This window comes from Belonocnema kinseyi, chromosome 6 (assembly GCF_010883055.1).
Source record: "Belonocnema kinseyi isolate 2016_QV_RU_SX_M_011 chromosome 6, B_treatae_v1, whole genome shotgun sequence".
Classification (NCBI taxonomy): Eukaryota; Metazoa; Arthropoda; class Insecta; order Hymenoptera; family Cynipidae; genus Belonocnema; species Belonocnema kinseyi.
In genome coordinates this window covers 77,685,907-77,696,321 of record NC_046662.1, presented here as the reverse complement: position 1 = coordinate 77,696,321, position 10,415 = coordinate 77,685,907, and the positions used below count along the sequence as shown (strand labels likewise).

Genomic DNA, 10,415 nt, shown 5'->3' with positions numbered 1-10,415 from the left:
GTATAGAGCTCCAAGGAGATTATGTTGAAAAATAAAAAAAAAATTACCCAAAAAAAATTGTTTTTATACTTCATTCTAAGGACTTATTGAACTACCCTTGTACTCATAAGATTCCAGAATTCTGCACGATCGCAGTAACTTATCAGTACAAATCGTTACATCGATGGAATAGCTACATTTAAAATAGAGCGATCATTTTTAGCTGAAATAATGAATCTTTAACCAGAATAAAGGAATTTTTGACCAAAATGAACAATTGCCAACCAAGAAGACTAATTTCATCCAAAAAATATGATATTTCACTAAAACATGAAATAATCAAATTTTTAATCAAAAAATAAATGTTCAACCAAAGAGATAACTTTTTAAGTAAAATCATGGAATCTTCAACTGGAATAATAGTTACATTTTCATTTTTAAAAAAATAATAATTTTCAAACAGAAAATATCCAAAGAAAAAACATTTGTTCTAACAAACAGCTTATTTTTCAACCAAAGAAATAAACTCGTAATTGAAACGATGGATCTTCAACAACAAAAAAACAACTAATTTTTATCTTTGCTTATCTTTGAACAAAAGACGTAAATCTTCAACGAAATAGTTGAATTTTTAAATAAAAAATACAAATTTTCATCACGATTGTTGAATTTCGAACCAGAAAAGATCAATTTTCACTGAAAATGGAACAGTTAAATTATCAATTAAAGAAATTAATTTTCAATCAGACTAATTAATTTTTAAATAAAATTATGAATCTTCAACTGGAATTGTATCATTTTATGCTAAAAAAGATGAATTTTCAACCATAGACTAATTTTCGACAAAAAAGATGAATTTTCCACAAAGTACATAAATTTTCAAACAAATGGTTTAATTTTCTAATGCAAAATATCAATTTTCAACCAGAGATTAATTGCAAATTAAAATGATAAATATTTATGAAAAAAAAATTAATTTTTAACAAGAGTTTAACTTTTAACTAATCACAGTGAAGTCTTGCTAATTTTAAATCTCCCAAATTTAAAATCTCGCTAGTATTTAGTCCCCCGTGCACGGTTATTTTGAGTTTCACAGTTCAGGCAACCTCCAACCACAGTCCCTGTACGCTCTCCTCCACGTCAGTGACTGACCAATTAAAAAAAGAGGTCCGAAGAGCGGGAATTTTGAATTGGGTATTTTTGCAAACCCTCATGGGAATGCAGACCACTTTTTCGAGAAAATATTCTAAATGTCAAAGTAGGTCGTCGCTTGTCAAAAATAACTAGCAAACTCGCCCCAGAGACAAAAATTATTAATCTAATAAATTATTTATTATTATTGAAATTATTAATATAATAATCTAATAAATTATTAATCTAATAAAAACTTGAATTTTGCTATGATCAGAAGTAAATTCCCGGTCATTTCCCGGTCAAGCCGCCACCCTGATTATACGCCGCTGTTTAGAAATTTTTTTTTTGTTAAGGCCATGTGACGAGTGGGTTACGTGACCAGATTCCTACCATACCCTCATTTTTTTTATTTCCCAACTTATTTTCACACGAAGCGCCACATCCAGTTTAAAATTTGGAATAATGAGTAAGAAGCACTAAGAAAGGTGGGTCTGGTCCTAAATTTTAATAATTATGAAAAAAGCAAAAAAATTTATTTACAACAAAAAACATTTTTTTTATAATTATAAAAATTTAAACCAGACCCACCATTTTTAGTGCTTCTTGTTTATTATCGCAAATTTTCAACTCGATTTGGCGTTTCGTATGATAATAAGTTAGGAAAGAAAAAAAGTGGCGGTAAGGTAGGAATCTGGTCACGTGACCCACTTATCACATGGCCTTAAAAAACAGGAATTTATGAAGGCTATTTTTTCCCACAACACCCTATGTCCAAATCATATTTAGTTTACTCGGTATCAAAATAAATTCCATTAAATATGACTAAGTGTCACCCGGTAACATAACCCTGGATACCTTTTTTATATTAATGGTGTTAGATGGTGTTATATCTTATAAAAAGCTTAAATTCTAATTGTTAAATACACACATTTTTAGAAATTAATTGCACCTGGCAACACAACTGGTTTTCGTTCATTTGCTGGCTTAAGATTTAAGATTCCACATTTAAATTGTTAAGAAAATATTACAAAAAAAAACATGTAAACCTTACCTGCAAACCACTTGACTACTAGCTTATTCCCACATAAAAAAATATATTTTTCAAATTGAGTATGCGCTCTTAGACGGTAGCGCTGTGGTGACGAACTATGAACTAACGGTTATATACACTACAGAAGCACTACGCATTATGTGAAATTTTTTGATTTTCTTTTTTTAAGATCTGACGAAATAAAACCTGAAACTGTATCTGTAAAAGACGCACGAAATAAATTCGAGACATAATAAAAAGAGTTTAGTTCCATAAACGTAGGCATTTTTAAATTCTTGTAAATTAAATAAGTAAAAATGTTATGAGAAAAATGTATATGATAATTAAAGATGCACTAGACTCTTTTAATCCTTACCCTGTACGCATTTCACGAATCAACATAACTGACACTGAAACAAAATGACCTAAGTCGTTGCATTTTAGTAATGCTTGATCTAATAAGTTTCAAAGAAAATATTACCCGAAAATTGTTCAAATCAGAAAAAATTATTGCATAAATAGACTATTTTTCAAATAAGGAGGTCAAATAATGAACAAAAACAATGAATTGGAGAAAGAGGGTCACGTGTCTTGAATACCCACTGTGTGAATATTTACTCTGCTTGAAATTATTCGAGTTAACACAAACCGACCACCAGTTTTTAAAGTTCACTTTTGAAACACAATTTAAACAATTAAACTTTTTTTACGTGGAGCCAATGACTACTTCCCATAAGAAGTATATAACCGATAGTTCTACAGTCGCCGCCTCACGCGCTGTCAGTCATTTCTACATTTCCATTTGGAAATTGCACAGTCAATAATACATTTTTTTTGTAAACCTTGTCATCCTGTAACACAAAATTTATTTTCATTAACTGAAGTTGAAACAAGAAAAAAATCGATATTCCCATTAATTCGCAACTTAAGCACAATTTTAAATAACCTTAAAGTTACGTGATTTATTAATAATATTGCAACTACGAATAAAAATAAATCTCAATTTACCTGGGTGAAGGTGCTAAAAGCAGATCAATTATTTCGGCATAAAATATATTTTAAATTACTTAAATTATATATTTATCATTCGATTTAAACAATTGAAATTTTTAATATGGGCATACTTTTTCAACTTGCTTATTCAGAGTGGTCATTCGAACTTAAAAATCAAATCCAGACTACTTTCCGGTTCGCTAGTCAAAAATTACAATTTTCATGACTGACTTTTAAGCGTTCACATTACAAATTATTCAGTAATAATTGCTTTATTATATTAATTTTTATAAAGAATTATGCATTTAAAAACTCCAGGATAATATATCTTGTTTTAATTATTGTATAAAAGTGATACCAGACTTCACAGTCCAAAATGCTCTCAAAAAAGGAAAAATAGGGTAATTTTTTTTAAAAAATAGGGGAATAAATTCTAATAAATAGAATCAATATAGATACAATATTGAATACAATATGCAAATCTTCACACTCCTAAGGCTTCACGTCGAAATATATTGCATTTGAAAGAAAATGTGGAATTGACAACCAAAAAAGATTAATTTTCATCAAAAGTACTGTTTTATACGTAAAAAGTCGAATATTTAAACAAATATTTTACTTTTTAACCTGAAAAGAAGAATTTTCACCATGAAAATTACTTTCGAACTAAATAGTTAATTATTTTTAAAAATGTTATTTTTAAACAAAAAGTTGCATTCACAACTAAATAGTTAAATGGTGAGCCAAAAAGGTGATTTCGGAAGATAGTCAAATTTTCAATCAAAACAATTTATTTTCGCCAAACAATTGCGTCAAACGTAAAGGATTAAACTGCAATCAAAAACTGTAGAATTTTAATCAAATAGTCGAATTTTCAACTAAAAGAAGACTTTCCACACAAAAAAATATCAAAAAAGAGGAATATTCAACAAAAAAACTAATTTTCTACAAAAAAAAAGAGTTTTTTAGAAGAGAGCGTTTAAAAAGTCACATTTTCAACAAAATAATTAAATTTTATTGTAATTAGTAAAGTTTCTAACCAAACATGAAGAATTCTGGAAAAACTATAACAGTAAAATTTTCAAATAAAAATAATTAATTGTGAGTGAAAAATGGTTACTTTTTAAGAAATAGGTTGATTTTTCAACAAATTATTTATTTCTGAATTAAATAGTATAATTTTTAACTAAACGAAATGAACGCTAGACCAAAAATATGATTAATTATCAATCAAAAAAGATCAATTTTCAACCGAAAACGGTGATTTCTCAACTATAAGTTGAATATTTTATTCGAAAATACGACTTTTCTGTCCAAAATATGAATTTTCAACAAACCAATTGAACTTTCAAACAAAAAAGACGACTTTCAAACAAAAAAGACGACTTTTTCAACATGATAGTTGAAGTTTCAACAAAGTAATTAAATTTTGAACTAAATTGTAAATTTTTTTGGGATATATTAATTCATTTCTTATTTATGCGAAAACGAAAAAAGGTAAATGTCTTTGAAAATGGGAAAACAGGAATTTTTAAAAAAAAGAGGCGGATAACTCGACAGTTCAAATCAATTTTTTTCCAAAAGCCGCTTTTCAATTTCTTTGCGAAACACTTAGAGTAGCCCTAAATTATAAATTTCTTATGCCAACTGTTATCAATTAATTAAATAAATTAAGATTACCTACGAAATCGATCCATTGATATCCGCTATAAAATTTTTAATATAATTACAGTTTAAAAGGAAAATGAATGCATGAACGAAGCATTACTTTGAAAATCTAAAATATAAAATGATCTTGGATAATTTAACAGAGATGTTTCTTAACACGGAGTACAATGTCAAACATATTTTTTTTCGAAGAGGATGTAAAGTTTATTGCCAAAGTAAAAATAAATTTGAAAAATTCCGGGTTTTCCTGGACACCAGCCACCCACATATTATTATTTTAACACATATTGTGATGAATTTTAATAAAAAAAGGGTTTTATATTGTTCTGAAATACTTTTGACAAAAAATGTTCACTAAATAATTCCAAACTTCTTAATACATAATATACGATACGTGAAGCAGTCTAGGGATAGCGTCAATTAAAGGTTTCACTGACACGCTGGCATTTTCATATGAAGTCGCAACGTTTCATTCAACTAAAGGTTTAGAAACCTTCGAAAGTTCTAGAATTTATAAAATTTAATTTGAAGAATTTCAAATTCCTACATTGCAAGTAAAAATCTGGCATTTTCAACACACTAGAACAATATTCAACAAAATAGTTGAATTTTCAAATCGAAATATCAATTCTCAACCCAGAAGATTAAGTTTCTACCAAAAAAGAGGAAATTTCAACAAAATAGTTGAATTTTTAACAAAATAGTTAAAAAATGGTCAACCAAAGAAGTGAATCTTTAACTAAAGAAATTAACTTTCAACCAAAAATGTAATAGTTCATATTCCGGCAAAAAATGGAAATTTTATGGAAAAATGAAATTTTAATAAAATAGTTGTATCCTCAAACAAAATAGATTAATTTTTAAATCTCTAGATTCGAATGAGTTAAAATTTTCAACAATTTTAATCAGTGAATGAATCCTAGCTATGAATGAGTTATTTTAACTAATAAATTAGTAAGTTTTATTGACATGTCAATGAAGAATAGCTAATTAATTACTTTAATCCAGTCAACAATTGATGTTAGTAAACAAAATTACAGACTCAATTTTATAGAGAACCAAACAGTTGCATTTTTAACTAAAAAAACAAACAAAAGAATGATATCAAAAGAGATGAATTTTAAAACCAAAAAAGCTTTGTTGATCAAGAAAGTACAAAAATTGTCCACCAAATTATGGAATTATCAACAGCAAAAAACGAATTTTTAGCAAAACGGTTGAGTTTTCAACAAAAAAGAATGATATTAACAAAACTGTTAAATTGTCAGCTAAATAATTATAATTAGAATTTTGAATTATTTTTAATACTTTTAAAATAGTAGATTAGAAAGCTGGCAATTTTTCAACATTAAAAAAACTTAATGGCATTGTGATAATATGAAATTAAATATTTATATTCATTTATATTAATATTGAATTATATTAATATTAACATTCAAATAATAATATTAGTATATTAAAATTTAATATACTTATATTTGAAATTTCGAAACGCTCCCAAAGTTTCATTAAACTTTCCAACCCTAACGCAATCAGATTAAAATTCGCTATTAGGTATTTTCACTTCAATCAACAGCTAACTTCACTGCGCAGATTGCTGAGGGGAAAACAATGGACCAAATGCATGGGATTCAGTTCATTTTTGCTCTATTTATCTAATATCTTGCTAGAAGCTAATTTTTTCTATATAAGTTTATTTGAAAAATAGTTTTTATTTTTTAATTACTATTTAAAGCTGATGGTTGAAATAAAAGTACGTAATTCACTCTCATGAAAAGAATTCATAAATCCCGCCAAGTACGTCAACAAGATGGTTGACGAACATGCCTACCGAGTATCAGGGATGGGATGTCAGGCGTCACTCGAGGCAAAGTATCTTTGCTGGAGGCCTCGACGTTTAATACGTATTAGGTATTTTCACTTACTATACTCGTTCAAAAAAACATCGGTTTGTTTTTACTTTAGCAAATAAAAAAAAAGAATCCAATTTATTCATATTTTCCGTAATTTTCAAAATTAAATTATGTACCAACTTAATCTAGTTTATTTGTGAAGAATACAGAAAATTACATTAATTTAAGATTTTGGTCACTTACGTCGCATTTTGCGTTGTGTAGAAAACCATGCATTATGCCGAAGATATATCTTTGATTATAAGTGGAAAATTACAAAATTAGGTATTTCATGTTGTGATGTCAGCTGGAAAGATGTCGACGCCGAGGGCAAAGCAATAATACCAATTGTGTGGAACGAAACTTAATTTCTTTTTTATAGCTTGGAAAAAAATTATTTTCGATAATAAATGTATTTGGCTATTATTTTTATTTTTAAAAGGCTGTTTAATTAAGTAAAGAAATCGTGACCAAATGTTGTATTGTTTTTACTACTTAATAAGGCATTTTAAAAATAAAAAAATGTCCAAATATACTCACAGTGGAAAATAATTTTTTTCTAAACCACTAAAAAAAAGTTTTGCCCCATGCAATTGGCATTATAGTTTTCAAAAAAAAAAAATTGAAATAAGATCTACTTGATATGAACTTTTTGTTTATTAAAACTTTGACACCACTTAAGGAATATTCAAGGAACAAATTGCACCCAATGACTTTTAATTTTGAGCGCCTCAAACCCCTCGTATTAGGTCGGCTAATGCCCCAAAAATGCACAAGATCAGTTTTATGCCACACTCACGCTGAAAATTCTGTAATGTTGCGTTTTTTTGAGGTTGTTAGTTATTTTTGATAAGTCACAAGTACTCAAGTATTTTTAAACTCAATTCCTAATATAATATATATAATACATTATACAGTTGATTAAACAATTTTTCCCCTGTTAATCGTACAAATTTTTTTACTGAAGTTCATAAAACAATTAACGAATTTTAAAAGTAATATTTTTTGTACTATATTTGGCAATTATTTAAACAATTTTTACTTTTTTAAACAATTGTTTCGAAATTCGCGATAATCTATTTTCTGCAAATAATGTAGCAGGATTAAATGATAAAAGTAATATTTTTTTGTGAGACAGTCTACAATTATTTAAACAATTCATATTACTTGCTCCTTTTCATATGAAAGACAGAGAATGATAATAAATTGTTTGAATAATTTCAAGCCTGCCTTCAAAAATAAATATCACTCTTAAAATTAACTAACTGCATCATTAATTTCATAAAATAATAACTTTTTAAGATTCACAGGGGAAAATAATTGTTTAAATAGTTGTAAACTGTCTTCAACAATAAATATCACTCTTAAAATTCATTAACTTCATTATTAATTCCATAAAATAGTTACTTTTCTAAATTTAGAGGGGTAAAAATTATTGAAACAAATGAAAATTGCTTAAATAATTGTAAACTGTATTTTATACGAAATATAACTCTTAGCATTTATTAGCTGCATTACTGATTCCAGAAAGCAGTAACATTTCGAAATTTTACTGAAAGAAAAATTGTTTAAACAAAAGAAAATTGTCTAAATAATTGCCAAATATCATTTTAAAAATGAATAACTCTCAAAATTCTTTAACTTTGTCATTAATGTCAGATTATAATGACATTTTATTATTTACAAGGGAAAAATTGTCCAAACAAGTTGAAATTATTTAAACAATCATCAAATATGTTTAAAAAATATATTCAGCAAAATATATTATTACTGAAATTCATCAACTGAATTATTTCAAAAATACTTTTCACGATTAAAAAACGACACAATATCTTGAAAGAAATAATAATTGTTAAAACAATTAAAAATAAGTTATAAAACACTTTGAAACTTGTCGCTTATCGAATCAAAATAATTCATGCTGAGAAAGTTCCAAGACACTATCTTTATCCTGGATTTTAAATAAAACTGCTATTTTGCAATTTTTTGGGCATTCCCTGGCCTGATACGAGGGACTTGAGGTGTTCAAAATTAAAAGTTATTGGTGGAATTTATTTCGTGAACAATCCTTAAGAATTGACCAAACTTTAATTTACAAAAAATATCAAGTACTTCTTATTTCAACTTTTATTCGTAAACAGAGCTTTACCCATTTAAAATCCCATGTTAAATTCAAAAACCCGGGGATACGGAATGTTAACCAATTTGAATAAAAAAGAACGAAATTTCGCTTTCAAGCTAACAAACTGGGGGTGGTTGGGTGTTGGGCGAGATCGATCACAAAAAATCGATTATTTTACGTGTGTAAACTTCGACCACACTTTAATTTGTCCCTCGGCGTGCAATCGTCTTGGAATTTCCCCACACATCCCTGAAATACCCAATTTCGAGTTTCCTACGAATAATAAATGGTAAATTACATGTAGAAAATCATGCAAATTACGGCAAGTAATATAAGTACCCATCCCTGCCGAGCATGCGACTTACGTAATTAGAGCAACTGAAGTAAACTGAAGTAAACCAAATGAATAACAAATCCAAGAGGGAGCGAATTGAACGCATCCTGCCCAAATAAACATGTTTACATAGGAAAATTAGCTCCCCCATCAATATATTTTCAAGCTATAGCTCAAATAAATCAAGTATCAAAAACAAGATATATTTGTTCAAATATCCTAAATCTCCGAATCTAAACAAGATCACGTCTGTCCTGTCCTTGAAAATCATGCACACGTTGTGTTTGTCAAATCGACAAAGACATCAGAGAAGTGAGACCTACTTAAAATAACAATGACCACAATGGTTGACATTTTTGTCACTACGATGTATCATACCAAGAATGATGAAGTTAGTCTTAATTACTATAAGAACAAAATACACGTGCACTGATTCTTACCTGCTGCTGGATTTGTCTTATTATTTCTGGAATGGACAATGAGAATAATGCCGTGAGTCAATTTTGGTAGGAATCACGAGATGTGGCGCAAATCACTTATGTTGTAGACGTTGATAAAACACTGGAGCTTATTTTATTGACTTGCTCGCGTGGTATTTACTGACACTCGAGGATAAAAGGCGGCCTCTCGAACCTCAGACGATAGAACCCATTAGAACCGACAGCCGAGTGCCTATTTCACTTCGAGATTGAGAGTTCGAGATGCGCCCAATCAATTATTGCCCCATCTGGTGGCCGATAGTTCCAACATATTTGAATTTGAATAATAAAAGGAGAATCGAGGCATTAGAAATGAAATGAAAAGCATCCACTGAATTCTCGTTCTCATTGTGCGTATTTGTGATGGTTGCACAATCGATTGATAAAACGACCTTTTTTATTCAGGTTGCACCTATTGAGGTTGGTTGAATTAGTAAAGGCCTGGTTTTTCAAGAAAAGAAAGAAATATGGTGTTCCTGTTTTCTCTTTTACACTAAATTTGAAATTAAGTAATTGAAATGAATATTCATTACTTATTATTTTTCATATTATATTAATAATTTAGGGATTAAGATTTAATTAGAAATTACGAAAAAAAGGTTCTGTAAATTTGTTACTTTTAATTTATTCATTTATTACCAATGAGTAAATGTGATATAATTTGGAATAGAAGAGTGAAAATAAATAATTCAAAAAATGTGCTTTGATTTTTGTAGCCTAGGCTCTTATTCGTTTTTGTTCTAAATGATACCTATTGTTTTTTATGATAAATATTTTGTTAACG

At 28.2% G+C, this 10,415-nt stretch overlaps 1 protein-coding gene across 2 annotated transcripts in view; it reads right to left on the bottom strand.

Moving 5' to 3' along the window:
- The window catches only part of LOC117174889 (probable inactive tRNA-specific adenosine deaminase-like protein 3), a 36,323-nt gene extending 26,501 nt beyond the window's left edge, over nt 1-9,822 (bottom strand). Inside the window, exons 1-2 of one of the 2 annotated variants that reach the window (XM_033364310.1) lie at nt 9,593-9,822; nt 2,165-2,994 (exon numbers count right to left, since the gene is read on the bottom strand). The gene's annotated coding sequence lies outside the window, so the exon portion shown is untranslated. The remainder of the gene's footprint in view (nt 1-2,164; nt 2,995-9,592) is intronic. The other variant, XM_033364311.1, reaches the window with a different exon arrangement.
- Nucleotides 9,823-10,415: the final 593 nt, after the last annotated feature.